The 14,418-nt window shown below is 31.5% G+C and overlaps 1 pseudogene; it reads left to right on the plus strand.

Moving 5' to 3' along the window:
• Positions 1-14,024: 14,024 nt before the first annotated feature.
• Positions 14,025-14,143, plus strand: LOC111741786 (annotated as a pseudogene).
• The last annotated feature ends 275 nt before the right edge of the window (positions 14,144-14,418 follow it).

Raw genomic sequence — 14,418 nt, forward strand, 5'->3', positions numbered from 1 at the left:
CATAGCATATTCAAGTATATTGGATTCTATGTACAAATTGCATATAAAATGGCCCTAAACACTGAGATTGGAGTTTATGGTCAACTATGAGCATCTTTATTATTTCTTCAAATAGGCTTTGTAGATTTGCCAGCCTGTGTGTACATAATTCAGTATATGGGATCCAGAAAAGCATCAAACAACACATTCAAAAGAATTAGTCAATTTAACATATATTGCTTAGAATCATGGACGAGATGTCACAATTTTCACCTTGAAAGATGAAAATTTTGCCATGATGTCGCTAAACATTCCACAACTGTGTTTCTGCCTAATCTGACATATATACATTATACATAATGTGTACTATATGTGTCAAACATATATAATATATATTACAATATATGTGTCAAACATGTATATAAAATATATGTCAAACATATATGTTTCTGAAATTTAAATATTACATATATTCATCAAAGTAATGAAAAATACTGGATAATTCACTGATTACAAAACAGTTTACTTAAAACTGACTCAGACTTTGATTATATAATTTTTATTCAAAATATTTTTTAAAATTATACTAAATATCCATATAGGAAAGTGAATTAGACTTTTTCCTAAATAATTAGCTCTGTTAATTTTAAGTGTATCAGGAAGCTGAAGAACAAGGGTGCTTTCTGCATCTTACATAGACAAGCTTATACACTGTCAACCATACAATTTATAATATTTTGATATTCTACCATAGTTTGATCACATTTGAAGATCTTCCCCCACTTCACTTATTTATAGTTTATCTGCACAGGTCATAAGAGAGTTTACATAATAAATGGATAAAGTTAAAAATTTCTTGCAGAATTATTTGAACTTTTTTTGATGACAGTATTTGATAATTTTAAGAGATATATGATTTCCATCTCTATATCACATCTTCAAATTATATAATTGATGTATTCTTTTTTTTATTAATTTTTATGATGACATTAGTTAACAAAATCCAATGTTTCAGTTGTACATTTTAATAGTAAGGCATATATATATTTACATTATGTTCACCTCCCATAGTTAGGTTCCTTTCTGTCATCACATATTTGACCCCTTTTACCCCATCTACTTCCCCCCTCCCACTTCCTCCCCTACACTCTGGTAACCACTAGTTTATTGTCCATGTCCATGAGTCTCTGTTTGTTCTGTTCATTTGTTGCTTTTAGATTTATATCCCACATATGTGATATTATTTGGTTTTCAACTTTTTCTGTCTGGCTTATTTTGCTTAGCATGATTATCTTGAGATCCATCCATGTTGTCACAAATGGCAGCATTTCATCTCTTCTTATGGTTGAGTAATATTCTATTGTATATATGTACCACAGCTTCTTTAGCCAATTGTCTATCACAAGACCCTTCAGTTGTTTCTGTGTCCTGGCCACTGTGAATAATGCTGCTATGAACATTGTTGTGCAAGTATCTTTTCAGATATGAGTTTTCAAGTCTTTAAGGTAAATACCCAGTAGAGAGATTGCTGGATTGTATGGTAAATCAATTCTTAGTTTTTTGAGGAACCTCCACACTGTTTTCCATAGTGGCTGTACCAATTTGCAGTCCCACCAGCAGTGTATCAGGGTTCCTTATTCTCTGCATCCTCTCCAATATTTGTTATTACTTGTCCTGTTGAAAACATTTATTCTAACAGGTGTGAGATGGTATCTCATTGTGGTTTTGATTTGCATTGATGTATTCCTTGAATGAATAGTTCCTCATATTCCTAATATATTTTGTTTTGTCGTTGATCATTTAAATTCAAGCACCATGGTATTTGCTTATCTGAGAGCCTGCATTTCTTAATTCACTTTTGACTCATCTACAAATTTATAGATAAGATGACACATCATTACAGTATAAAGATAGCTATTGTTTTGATGATTTAATGCAACCTTTTGAAGTAAGGTGGAGATGAATGATGCTTCTGCTTAAATCACCTTAACAGCTATATTTTCTTCAAAAATAATTAAACTTCATAAATTTTATCATAAGCAGTATATCATATAAAGTTAGTAGAATACTATTCATGTTTTTCTGGGGTCACTTCGTTTTACTTCAAAGGACATCCACTAAACAATCGGTATCTGTAATGATGCAAAAATAGTTCATTTTCTATGCTAATTCGTGTATAGATTACACACACACACACATACACAATGAACAGATATATCAAGGCTACACTGAGTTAAATTTGACTTATCATTTCTAACTGATATAGAGTTTAATATGAACTTTTATGTCTCCAATTTAAACACTAGGGAAAATAACACAAGTGCATTCAAGCTTTTTCTAGTCAGTCAATCTGTCATAATAGTAAGCATGGCTGTCTGTTCTGCTATTTTCTAGTGCCAGTGTGATATTCACACACCATCTGCCGACTTCCACTTATTGCTATCCAGGCTCCATTGCTGGTTATTCATTTCTCATTTTGGTCATCATAAGTCAGCATGTTTGTGAAAATCCAGTACTGTATGCTGAACTAATCACGTACAACTGCTATTGAATTTAGGCTTTGAGACTTATATCGCTGCTCTGATAATTTCCTATGGATTCATCTTCTACAAAATTCATGCACTAACATATTGCACTGAAAGCAGGCAGTAGAATAAGGTATTCATTTTTCAAAAAGAAAGAATGTGAAGAATCATCAAAAGCATTTTTTTCTATCACTATTGATGAAAGTGCAATTTTATTTGCATGCATTGGTCTTTTACTTAAAGTTCTTTGAATATTATCTTTTATTTGAGTGATCCATATTATTTAGGAATTGGCCCCCATAAAAATACATATAAAAAGTAAGCTTTTCTAAAGTTCAATGTGAAACAGCTAAACCTCTCACCTATGTTCTGGTTCCCAACATAGGGATGAACAGCTACAGTTAATTGTCACTTCATATAATTCTTGTACACAACACCTCATGATCTTTTTTTATCTACGAAACTCTAATAGATACATCTAATACAAATTTAACTGTTTATCACTTCTGGTTCTTATAAACTTCACATAACATGCAATCAGCAAACTGTTTTATCCCAAAACACACAATGTCATTTAATTCTCCCTTTTAAACTCAGATTTGAGGTTGGTTTATGTACTCTCCTTAGATTATGAGGCATATGCATTGCTGATTTGATCAGGTTTCTCTTTCACCTTTTATGCTCTCTATAAGGAGATAAGAGAGTCTCAGAACTCTGCATAGCTTTGAAATAAGAAGAGAACCTAAGAGTTCTGAATGCTACATTTAAGACTACCCTTCCTTTGCCTCCTGACTACATGGGCAAATGCAATTATCGTTGACAGGCCATCCTGTTTTCCATACCACTTGTACCTCACTACCACTGGTGTCTTGTGACCATCAATACAAATCTCATTTGTCCTTTATTCTCATTGTGCCAGGCATCATGAGAAGCCCAGAACTCCAGTTCATCCCATTCCCTAAGATTCTTACTCATATCAAGTCTGTGTATACCCTCTTTGTGAGCTTATCTTCCACTCTTCCCAAACTCATGAAATATTTTCCCATGTCTTCCTCATATGCCCTATGACCAATCTTCATGTTACTGCTCTAACTGAAATCCAGCTGTCTCTGGAGGACACTACCTCTTTTATAGTTTTCTCTGGTGGTGTCTGTATTTTCTCTCAAATTATGTTCCCTTGTATTTGGATGTGGGGTTTTATCAGTTTCCTATTGCTGCTGTGACAAATCACCACAAACTTAATGGCTTAGAATGATGCCAATTTATTATTTTACAGTTTGGAAGGTCAGAAGTCTAAAATAAGTTTACTGTGCTGGGTTCTTTCTGGAGCCTCAAAGGCAGAGTCTTTTCGTCTCCTTTTCCAGCTTCTAGAGGCTTCTCACTAGAAACCTCTTTGCTGCATCACTCTGATCTCTGCTTCTGTCATCACATCTCCCTCACTGTCTCTGACCCTCCTGCCTCCCTCTTATTAAGACCCTTGTGTTTTCGCCCACTTGGATCATACACGATAGCTTACCTATTTCAAAATTTGTAACTTAATTATATCTGCACAGTCATCTCTGCCATGAAAGGAAATATATTCACAGGCTCCAAGAATTAGGTCATAGACCTCTATGGATGGCTATTATTCTGTCTACCACAAAAGTATATGTCCTTTTTTGCTTCCAATTGCAGATTCTAGACAACTAGGTCTTCATCATCTTGAAAACAAATTTGACTCTCATATCAGAATACTAGACCCAGTACAACTTTATTTACATACAGGCACTTGATATGTTCCAGTCAATTCTTTAAAGGTTTTATATCCTTTGTATCTCACTCTCGATCACTCAGTAATATTAGAGAATATTACTATCAATATTCTTGGTGATTCGTACTTCAGAAATAAACTTATAACACTTTGGTAGTTGAGATCCCTCACCTCCTCTCTTCGAATGATCCTGTACTCCTTCTGACTATAGGCATTCTCATTCATGGTAATGCTCAAGACATTGTCATTACCAAAAAACAGAATTTTTCCATAGTATCAATTTGAAACATCTCACTCTGAGATGCTTCTATCAACCACACTTGCTCTAGTAACCAGTAACAAAATTAACCTCCATTGAGAGCTACAATTCATCAATCCTATTACTTCTCACTGTCTTCCATTCTTATGTTACAACTTCCTTTTTAAGTGATTTAAATATTGGTGGTCTATAATCATGTCCTTGAAAGAAAAGGAGAGAGAGAGAGAAGGGAGAGGAGAGCAAGAAGGAAGGAAGGAAGGAAGGAAGGAAGAGAACAGTTCTCTCCTTATAGCTTTTGCATATTGACTCTCCTACCTGGATATAAGCCTACATTTCAAATGAAATCCCTGCCAAGGGCATTTTAAAATATTTAATGCAACTGTTTAACAAATAGATAGAAACATAGCTTCACAGTGTGAAAATATTTTTTTACTCTGTTTCCAGGTAAAATAGAAAGTCTGAAACAAGCACACTATGAAATTTTAAACATTATAAAATATAAAAATTATGAACATTTAACTATATTTATTCTTGAAAAATACAAACTTCTAATTCAAAATATCTCCAAAATTTTTTGTTAGAACTTAGAGGTTATATTTAAAAATGTATAATCCATTAAGCGAAGTTTAATAAATCAGGAAGTTATACTTCCCACTTATCGAGAAAAATATTTCATTTAAAATATATCTTGTGAGTCTTCAAATACTTGTTTAAGAGGCATTTTAAGCTATAATGCTAATGAAAGTATAGAAAAATAAGCATTCTTTGTAACAGACAGCAATTATACATTCAAATTGATAAAATTCAATACATTCTCAATGTATACTATATCTTTCTACTATTTTTATCTGTAGATTTTTCTAAAAAATAACTAAAGCATTCCTCCATGTAAAAATAATCTCATACTTTTATAATTGCAGACTTTTACAATATTTCCAATTCATAAAAATGTGTTTTGAATAGCAAATAAACCACAAATATTGAAAATGTTATTTTTAAGGTAGTTTTTTAAAAAAAATTCTGTTAATCAGAAAGTAAGTTTTTCTTTATAAAACAAATATAAAAATTAAAACAAAGTATTACATTGAGGTTATCATCCAATACTGCCATTATTCTAAAGATCTGCAGTAAACATGTTTTTGACATAACTAATACTCTAGTTTCTGATGTGGCACTCTGCGTGATGCAGCTTTATATTCTGTAATCATTCAGCTTCATACTTCTTGTTTGCTTTCTTGGCTGTCCTTTCTATTTTGAAATCCATGCCCTTCCAGCTATTCACTCTGCTCAAATCACTTTAGTGAAGTCATTGGTTCCTCCAGTGACCATACTTCTGTTGTCCTGTAGCTGAATAACTTCTAAAGACAATAAATACTTGAGTTGTGCCACTTTTCCTTCAAATGCATTTTTAAAACTTAAACAGAACATTTCCTGCTTACAAGGACTGCAGTGGGTAAGGGAACATGGCAGAAAGTATCTATAATGGGAAGCAGGATCGCTACTTTTATTTCCTGCTTTAGTTATGAAGAGGAACTAACTGAAAACAGGCAATGTCTGCCCCTGTATATGGGCAGAGGTTGCAGGTTACATAATTTTAGAAATGTAACCCAGAGGACAGCTTAAAGACAGCTTAAAGATCCCAGATATGTGGATAATTAAACCATGATAAGACCATTGTAAGGTTTGTTATATCTGATTACTTTCACAAGGAAGAAAAGCAAAGTGCTAATTTTCAGTTGCTATGTAGGACTCAGGTCAATACTGACTGACTTTGGGAGAAACAGTCAATGATAGAGGATCTCTAATATTGCTACACTTGGGGCACAAGTAGAGAGTATCTTGTGCCCTAAAAGAGAACTAAGGTAAGTGGGAAATTTTGGTCCCAACGAATAGACTGGATATAAGGCTTGCACTCAAAATATAAATGAAAAAAAAAAATCAAATTTTATGTTCTGTATTATCGTTGATTAATTCCAACTATTATCAAAATCCATATTCCATGTACCACCCATTTACATGCCATATGAGAAAAATTCCTTTCCCATTTTGCTCATATCTATTCCATTATAACACTATGTGTGGCTAACTATGACTATGAAATAACTACCAAGTATTTAATGACAACAATTATCAAATGCAATGAGTTTGTAACTGTCACTTTCTTAGTAGTTTTCTAGTGTAGTTTCCCTCTAATATTCCAGAGAGGAAAAAAACAAAAAACTCAGTGATATTTTTTTACAACTTCAATTATGAAAATACAGATGATAAATTAATATAATCTTATCGTAATATTGAAGTGGTCTTAAAGGGTTAGCAGATGTTGCTTCTCTTTCATCCCTTATCCAACCCCACAGTCTTGGCATCAATATCTTTGTTAATTAGCTTTCAATAAGAATTTCACCCGAGGGTTTGAAGCCATTTTGCCCAAAATAAAATTTCCATTTTTCCTAATATTAACTGTTTTACTATTTTGAAATGTTGCCCGTGATACATTGAAATTTTACTATTGTTCTTGAGTAAAACTATCCAATTTTAAAAAGTTTGTTTTACCTCAAAAGCTGATATTAAATGTTCACAATATACTCGACAACTTAGAATAATATCTTAAGATAAACAGCATTAACTGAAAAGCAATTTTAAAACCATAGATTACAGATTTGTCTCTGTAAATATTTTTGATCATTATTTTAATTACAAGTACATGTTTTTATTACACATTTTATCATACATAGTTTAAAGACATTTTAGTACTCCTTACACAAGTAAACTTACTATTTTCTTTACTTAGAATTTAAATGCATGTACATACTATCCATAATTTTTTAGAAGACAATCTCTTGGAGAAATACATCAGTAAACAAGGCTATTATAAAATATAACATTAATTGTTATACATACACACAAGTACCTGTACATACCTACTCTTTGAGATCCCTCAAACTATGATCTATTATTTAACAATAATGTATTCTGACACATATAAGTAGACAGATATGGTTTCTTTAATCCTCCCTAACTCCAAAAGCAAGTACAAAATCTCAAAGTGTTCACAGATACATTCTTCATTTTTCTAAAAGTAAATATCGTTTTACTTTTTTTCCATTTGAATGGAGAAAAAAGTTGTCTTTTTTATGACAATTGAAGTTGGGTCACTGAAGTTGGGTCACAAATTTTAAAGTAATGAAACTTACATATGTAAAATGCGAATAATATTATCCCTTCCATTAGTGAAACGAAATGTTCAATTATGTTTGGCTTTTGATTTGAGTTTTGTCTTTGAATTATGTCTCAAATATAATAATAAAAACATAAAAATTAGATTTTATTATAATTTTATTATAATAAACATAAGAATTCACACAGATGATAAATTTTAAAGTACAATAAAGGGATACATAAATATAAGCAAAATTAGATTTCCAGCTGTGATATTTAGAACAACTTTGGGTAAAACTTCTTCATGTGTATCCTCTTTATGTCCATTTTTAGCAAGCTGATTACTCACCCAGTCATAAATGCAGCTTAAAGAAAGTCTGCACTGGTTCTGTATATCAAACACATGGTAAATGATCTGCAAGTATGCTAATGACCTGAGCAAAGATAGCTACTGAAGCACAGTGTGCAACTCAAGAATGTTTTATTCCCTGTGCAAGTATGTACTTGCCTTTTTAAAAAAACATTAAGTACTATTATATACACAACTTCACAATCTAAATTTTGGAAAAGCTTTTCATACAGTAACGTTTTATACAGCAACATTTAAATGATTTGTTATGAGAACAAACTATTCTTAAGAGAAAAACTATAATAAAACGACTCTAGAAACAGTAATTCAAAATTCATTATAGGTAGAAAAATTGAAGAGGAATGGATACATAAATTTTCTATCTTTTTTTCTCCATGTAATACTGATAAAAATTCATTAGCAATGATAACTCATAAGCCTTAAAACAAAGCAAACTCTCACAGTTTAATTTTTTGTATTCTTTTCCTTTGTGGTAATGGGAATAGAATTCACACAGCAGAAGGATAATGCATGCCATAATGTGACATGATGTACTGAGAATATGATATTACATTTCTAATGATATGCTTACCAAAGCTGTCTTTATTATTCTATGGAGAATCTTGCCCTTAGAGAATGTATTTGCTGAAGTGGATAGGTCATTCTAATAGTCTTCAAATTTTAGATTTGTAGATTCTAGTGCTAATACATCTCCTCTAGCAAGGTGAGCAAACAATGAAATAAGACTAAACAGCAAAAAAAGAAAAAACAAAATTTAAAATAAAACTAGCAATTTCTTTGTCTTTCTCTGTCTCCATGTGTGTCTCTAAGTAATCTCTCAAGTAACAAGGTATAATATTTTAATTTGTAAATGGTATATACATATAAAACCTATATATGTATATAATCATTTGGAATAGTATGAATCTACTTTTTAAAATAATACAGAGGTTTTGTGCTTATTATTCAGCTGTTTTCTCTCAGTGTCACATCCATCTTTCAATACTCTGGTGGTGCTGGGGCAGGGATTCTGCATTTGTTTCTCTTTGCTAGCTGCATTGCTGCTACATTCAACAAACAGCAAGCACTAGAGGAAGAGAGACTGAAAATCTGAAGGAATTTGAGTGGTCATAATATATCTAATTTGCTCACCATTCTTCTCAGCGTCACACTAGTAATGATTCTTACTCGCTGTGGACAGGTAGTTAAAATGGTAACTGTTTTCAATTTCTTGTTAGCACTAGCCAGCTGGAGCCTCATCCTAAATGGTATAAGCCAAGCTCTATATGGACACTTCTAAGCTTGTCAAACAGCAGCACTTGTGGAAAGTGACCTCTACTCATGGAGCTGAACCTTATATCTGTGGGACCACTTTCCCAAGATGCAAGTTCTAATGACTTTAACCACTTCCTTTTGTTCTCCCAAAACTCTAAATGTAGTAGTTATTTTCTGAAGTTATTACTTTGTGCTGTCTTTGTATTTTAGTTTTCTTTTTTCAGTTCAAATTTTTAAATTACCATATTATTTCTTATCTGTTAAAAATTTCCAGTTTTAAATAAGATTTGTAGAGAACTGAAAAAAGAGTTCCTCACATCCTTATTATAGGACAATGGCTGAACAAGCTGAGACATAATGACCTTTTGAGCACATGAGGTGACTGAAGTCATAGAGCAAACAACTAGATTGAAATCTGGAGAGACATACCTGCAAGGAGAAATAAGATCAGAGCACTGAATGACCTATGACAAATACCACTGAAGACTAAATAAATTGATAAGAAGATTCAGGAAAAGATTATTAAAAATTGCTAAACACTGAGTATGGACTGATATGAGAGTGAGAAGTCTCTGAGGGCTGTAGTCAAAGGGGATTCACACCCTCTTACAAACTTTTCCTACAGGAACCTCTCAAGGTACTCATAAGTACCTCTCAAGGTATATCCCTCTCAAGGTATATCAGAGACTCTTGGTAAAATTTTTTCCAGGATACTCAGTGCTGGCTAAAGAAGAACAGTTGCCAATGCCCAAACCAATGTCCCCTACTGTTAAAGAAAAATTTCACTGACATATTAAAAACCACAAAGTCAACATTATTTAAGATCATTATAAATGGGGGTCAAGAATATTGCAACAAGTAAGAGAGACTGAATTCAACTTTACTGGGGAAAGAAAAGAAGTAGAAGGGATTTAAACATGAGGTGAACACAGGAAAAATTCTGGAGGACTTTAAAGAGGATGTGATCAATGTGATTAGGCCATCTGTGTTTGTTAATCGGTTCTTATTAAAGCTAGGGTCCCATGCTCTCAAAGAAATTGAGAAATAGGGTTACTATTTTTTCTTGATGATTAAATTTCAAAGAGATGGCTCCCAGATTCTTGAAAAAGATATTCCAGGGTTATAAACCTGGCAAGAGGATGGAAGAGATTTTACATCTTAGGGACAGAGAAAGAATTAATAATTGCAAGTTTTCTAAAGTAAATGATCTAAGGTCCACGGTCTAATATCAAGGAGAAGTCTTTCTAAAGTTTAATCACAATGAGGTGAACTTTAAGCTCTATGGTTACTATCAACTGCTGTCATCACACTACAAAAAAAAAGAAAGAAAAAGAAAGAAAAAGAAAAAAGCCTTAATCTGTAGGAGAATACACAAGAAAATTATAGTCAGGAATACTAAGGGAAACTGACTACATCTGTGGGACAGGAACAAAAAAAATAAAAGCTCTACCATTGGGGGAAGGGCAATGATACATGGCTATATTTGGCAGAGGAGCAGGAGTAATTTTGAAAGCACATTTCCAAGATATACTTTCAGAGGACCTACCTAAGACTGTGGTTTAATCAGTACATCAGAGAATGTCCTCACTCCTATGCTCTTCCCAGCATGTCAACAAGAGTCAAAGAAAATTAATGATTTAGTATAACTGGAAACACTGGAAGAGACAGATTATCTCCAGTAGGGGGAAAAAAAAAAGATTCGAAGTCAAGCAGAAAGAGCCAAAACCAAGCAAAGAGTAAATGTTAAATAAGCCCAACTCTTGTATTTATTAACATAAGCCCCCCAAAATGGTCATGCAGAAAAAAAAAAATAGCGTTCAAGTCTAAAATTAATTTTACACTGCTGTCCAATGTTTGATTAAAACATATTTGGCTCCAAAAATATGCAAGGTATATCTAAGGCAAGAAAATACTAAGTCTGAAGAGACAAAGCATTGATTAGAACAAGACTGAGATGTGAAACAAATGTTTGAACTATCAAAGTGAGAATTTAAAATAAACAGGATTAATGTGTTAAAGGCTCTTACTCAAAATGGTAGGTAACATGCAAAATTAGAAAAGTATTTAATCCAAAGAGATAGAATCAATAAAAATGAATCAAACGGGAATGCTAGAAAAAATATATATCCACAAGAATGAAAATAAAGAATGTCTTTGACAAGTTCATTAGTGAATTTGACACCACTGAGAAAAAAAAATTAATGAGACTAAAGGTAGATCAACAGAAATTATACAACTTGAAATGTTAAAAGTGGAAAAAAGAAAGTGAGCAATACATTCAAAATTGTACAACAATATCAAATAGTCTAACATATGCATACTTGGAACCTCAGAAAGAAAAGAAAGAGAGAAAAAGGCAAAAGAAATATTTGAAGAAATAATAAACAAGAATTTTGAAAAACTATTGACATTTTCTGAATTCTATGTCCAAATATCTTAGAGAACATCAAGGAAGAAAAATACTAAAAGAAAAACAAATAAAAATACTTAATCATATCATATTCAGTCAACTGAAAAACAAAGTCAGAGAAATGCTGAAGGTAAAGAAAAAAAAGTACACATTATCTACAGAAAAATCAGCATAAGAATTACAGCTGACAACTTGCTCAGGAATCATGCAAGCAAGAAGTTGTTACTTTTAAGTAACAACTTTAAAGGCTTTAAAATTCCCTGCCCACTCAGAATCCTATACTCAATAAAAATTTCCTTCATAAGTTATGGAGAAATAAAGATTTTCTGAGACAGGCAAAAACTGAGGAACTCCATTGGTAGCAGAAAGATTATACTAGAAAAGTAAAAGCAAGTTCTTTTGACCAAAGGAATATAATATAGTCCTAAAAAATTGATTTTATGTGAATAAATGAAGAGTTTTAAAAATGGAATAAATTAAAGTAAAATGATCTTTATTCATTTTTTATTTTTCTAAAAGATACTTGAGTGTTTGAAAAATTTTTTAAGTGTGTTGTGTGCTTATAGCATACATAAAAGTGAAAAGGTTGAAAAATAGCCAAATGATAGATGAGAGAAATTGGGAATATATTGTTATAAAGGCCTTATACTACAAGTGAAGTGTAGATCTACATTGTTTAAAGATTTATATTGGAAATCCTGGGAAACCACTAAAAAGTTATAAAAAATATAAAATAATTCAATATAGAAGATAAAACTGAATAGTAAAAAATGCTCATGTAAATACAGAGGAGGCAGAGAAAAGTGGACTAAAGATAGAAGGAATAATTTAAAATAAAGTCTAAAATCTAGAAATATGGTATATTTCAATCTAACTACATTAAAATTATTTTAAATGAGATGTTCTAAATTCATTAGTTAAAAGACAGAAATGTTCATATATAAAAATGTGAGACAGGTCTATACTACTTATAAGAAATATACTTTTAATATAAAGACACAAAACCATTAAATATAAAAAATGGAAAAAAGATATACTAACACTAATCAAAGAAATCTGAGGTAGCTATGTTAATTTCATAGAAAGAAGATTCAGAACAAGTAATATTAGCAGGGATAATAGGTATATTTCATACTGATAAATGGGTCAATCCTCCTAAATTAGCATACACCTAACAAGAGAGCTTCAAAATACATGAGGCAAAAACATAAGTGAAAGAGAAACAGAAAATTATATAATGATAATTTAAAGCATTAACACTCTTATCTGAAAAAATGATAAAATAAGTGGTAAAATATCAATATGTCTAGAGATAAATTATATAAGATTATCAGACAATGACAATGACATAAAAAAACACTGTACCCAAAAGTAGCTGAGTATACATTATTTTTAAGAGTATATTAATGTTCGCCAAGACAAATTCTGGGCAATGAACACTAAACAAATATGAAATAATAGAAATTGTCTGAAATAAGTCATCAGACATAAACAGCTAAACTTAGAAACCAATAGAATACCTGAGAAATCTCCAAATATTTGAATATTAAGCAAAACACTTCTAAATAACCCCTAAGTCAAGAAGTATATCTAATGAAAACTAAAAAATACTTTGAAATAAATAAAAATAAATATACGACATATTAACATATAAAACAGATCACTGCTTAGAGGGTAATTTACAAAATTAAGCGCTTATATTAGAAAGTAAAACTTTCAATTACTAATCCAAACTTCCCATTTAAGAAACTAGAAAAGGAAGAACAAGTTAAATGCAAAGGAAAAAAAGGAAGAAAATAATAATTAAACTAAAAATCAATGAAATTGCCAAGAAAATGAAATAGAGAAAATTAATGAAATCAGAAGTGGGTTCTTAGAAAAGATGAATAAAACTAATACCCTTATCTAGGCTGATCAACCATTAGAACACCATCACCATCACCACCAAATATATATTTCACAGTATTAAATATGAAAGAGGGGATAGCTCTGCTGAGCCCAAACATTCAAACACATAATAAGGAAATACAATGAATAATTTTATGCTCATAAATATGAAAACCTGGATGAAACATGTCAATATTTGAAATAAATATTCTATCAAATAAATATATTACCAAAAGTATATTCAAGAAAGAAAAGATAATCTGAAGAGATCTGTATCAATTAAAGAAATGAACATAGACAAATCTTCAACAACAAAAACTTTTAACAAAATATTAACTAATAAAATATAGCAACATGTAGTTTGAATAATGTATTTGCAACCAAGTGGGTTTCATCCCAGGAATGAAAGGCTGCTTCAACATTTGAAATATCAATCCTATGGCCATACTACCCTGAACAAGCCCAATCCCATCTGATCTCAGAAGTTAAGCAGGGTTGGGCCTGGTTAGTACTTGGATGGGAGATCACCTAGGAAAACCGGGTGCTGTAGGCATAAAAATAGCAAAAAAAATAAGGAATTGTAAGCTGACAAGGTCCTTGCAATCTGTGAGGTCACCCAAGGGTTGTCTCGCCTAAAAAAAAAAAAAAAAGAAAGAAAAAAGAAAAGGAAAAAAAATCGATCAAAATACTTCACCATTTTAAAGATTATATCTACAATCATTTCAATTGATGTAGAAAAAGCACTGTAATATCCATTATTGGTTAAAAAATAAAATTAAAAAAATTAAAAATTTTAGAAAAATAGGAACAAAAGAAAACATTAGCTTA

The sequence above is a fragment of the Pteropus vampyrus genome, unplaced genomic scaffold, assembly GCF_000151845.1.
Source record: "Pteropus vampyrus isolate Shadow unplaced genomic scaffold, Pvam_2.0 Scaffold3, whole genome shotgun sequence".
Classification (NCBI taxonomy): Eukaryota; Metazoa; Chordata; class Mammalia; order Chiroptera; family Pteropodidae; genus Pteropus; species Pteropus vampyrus.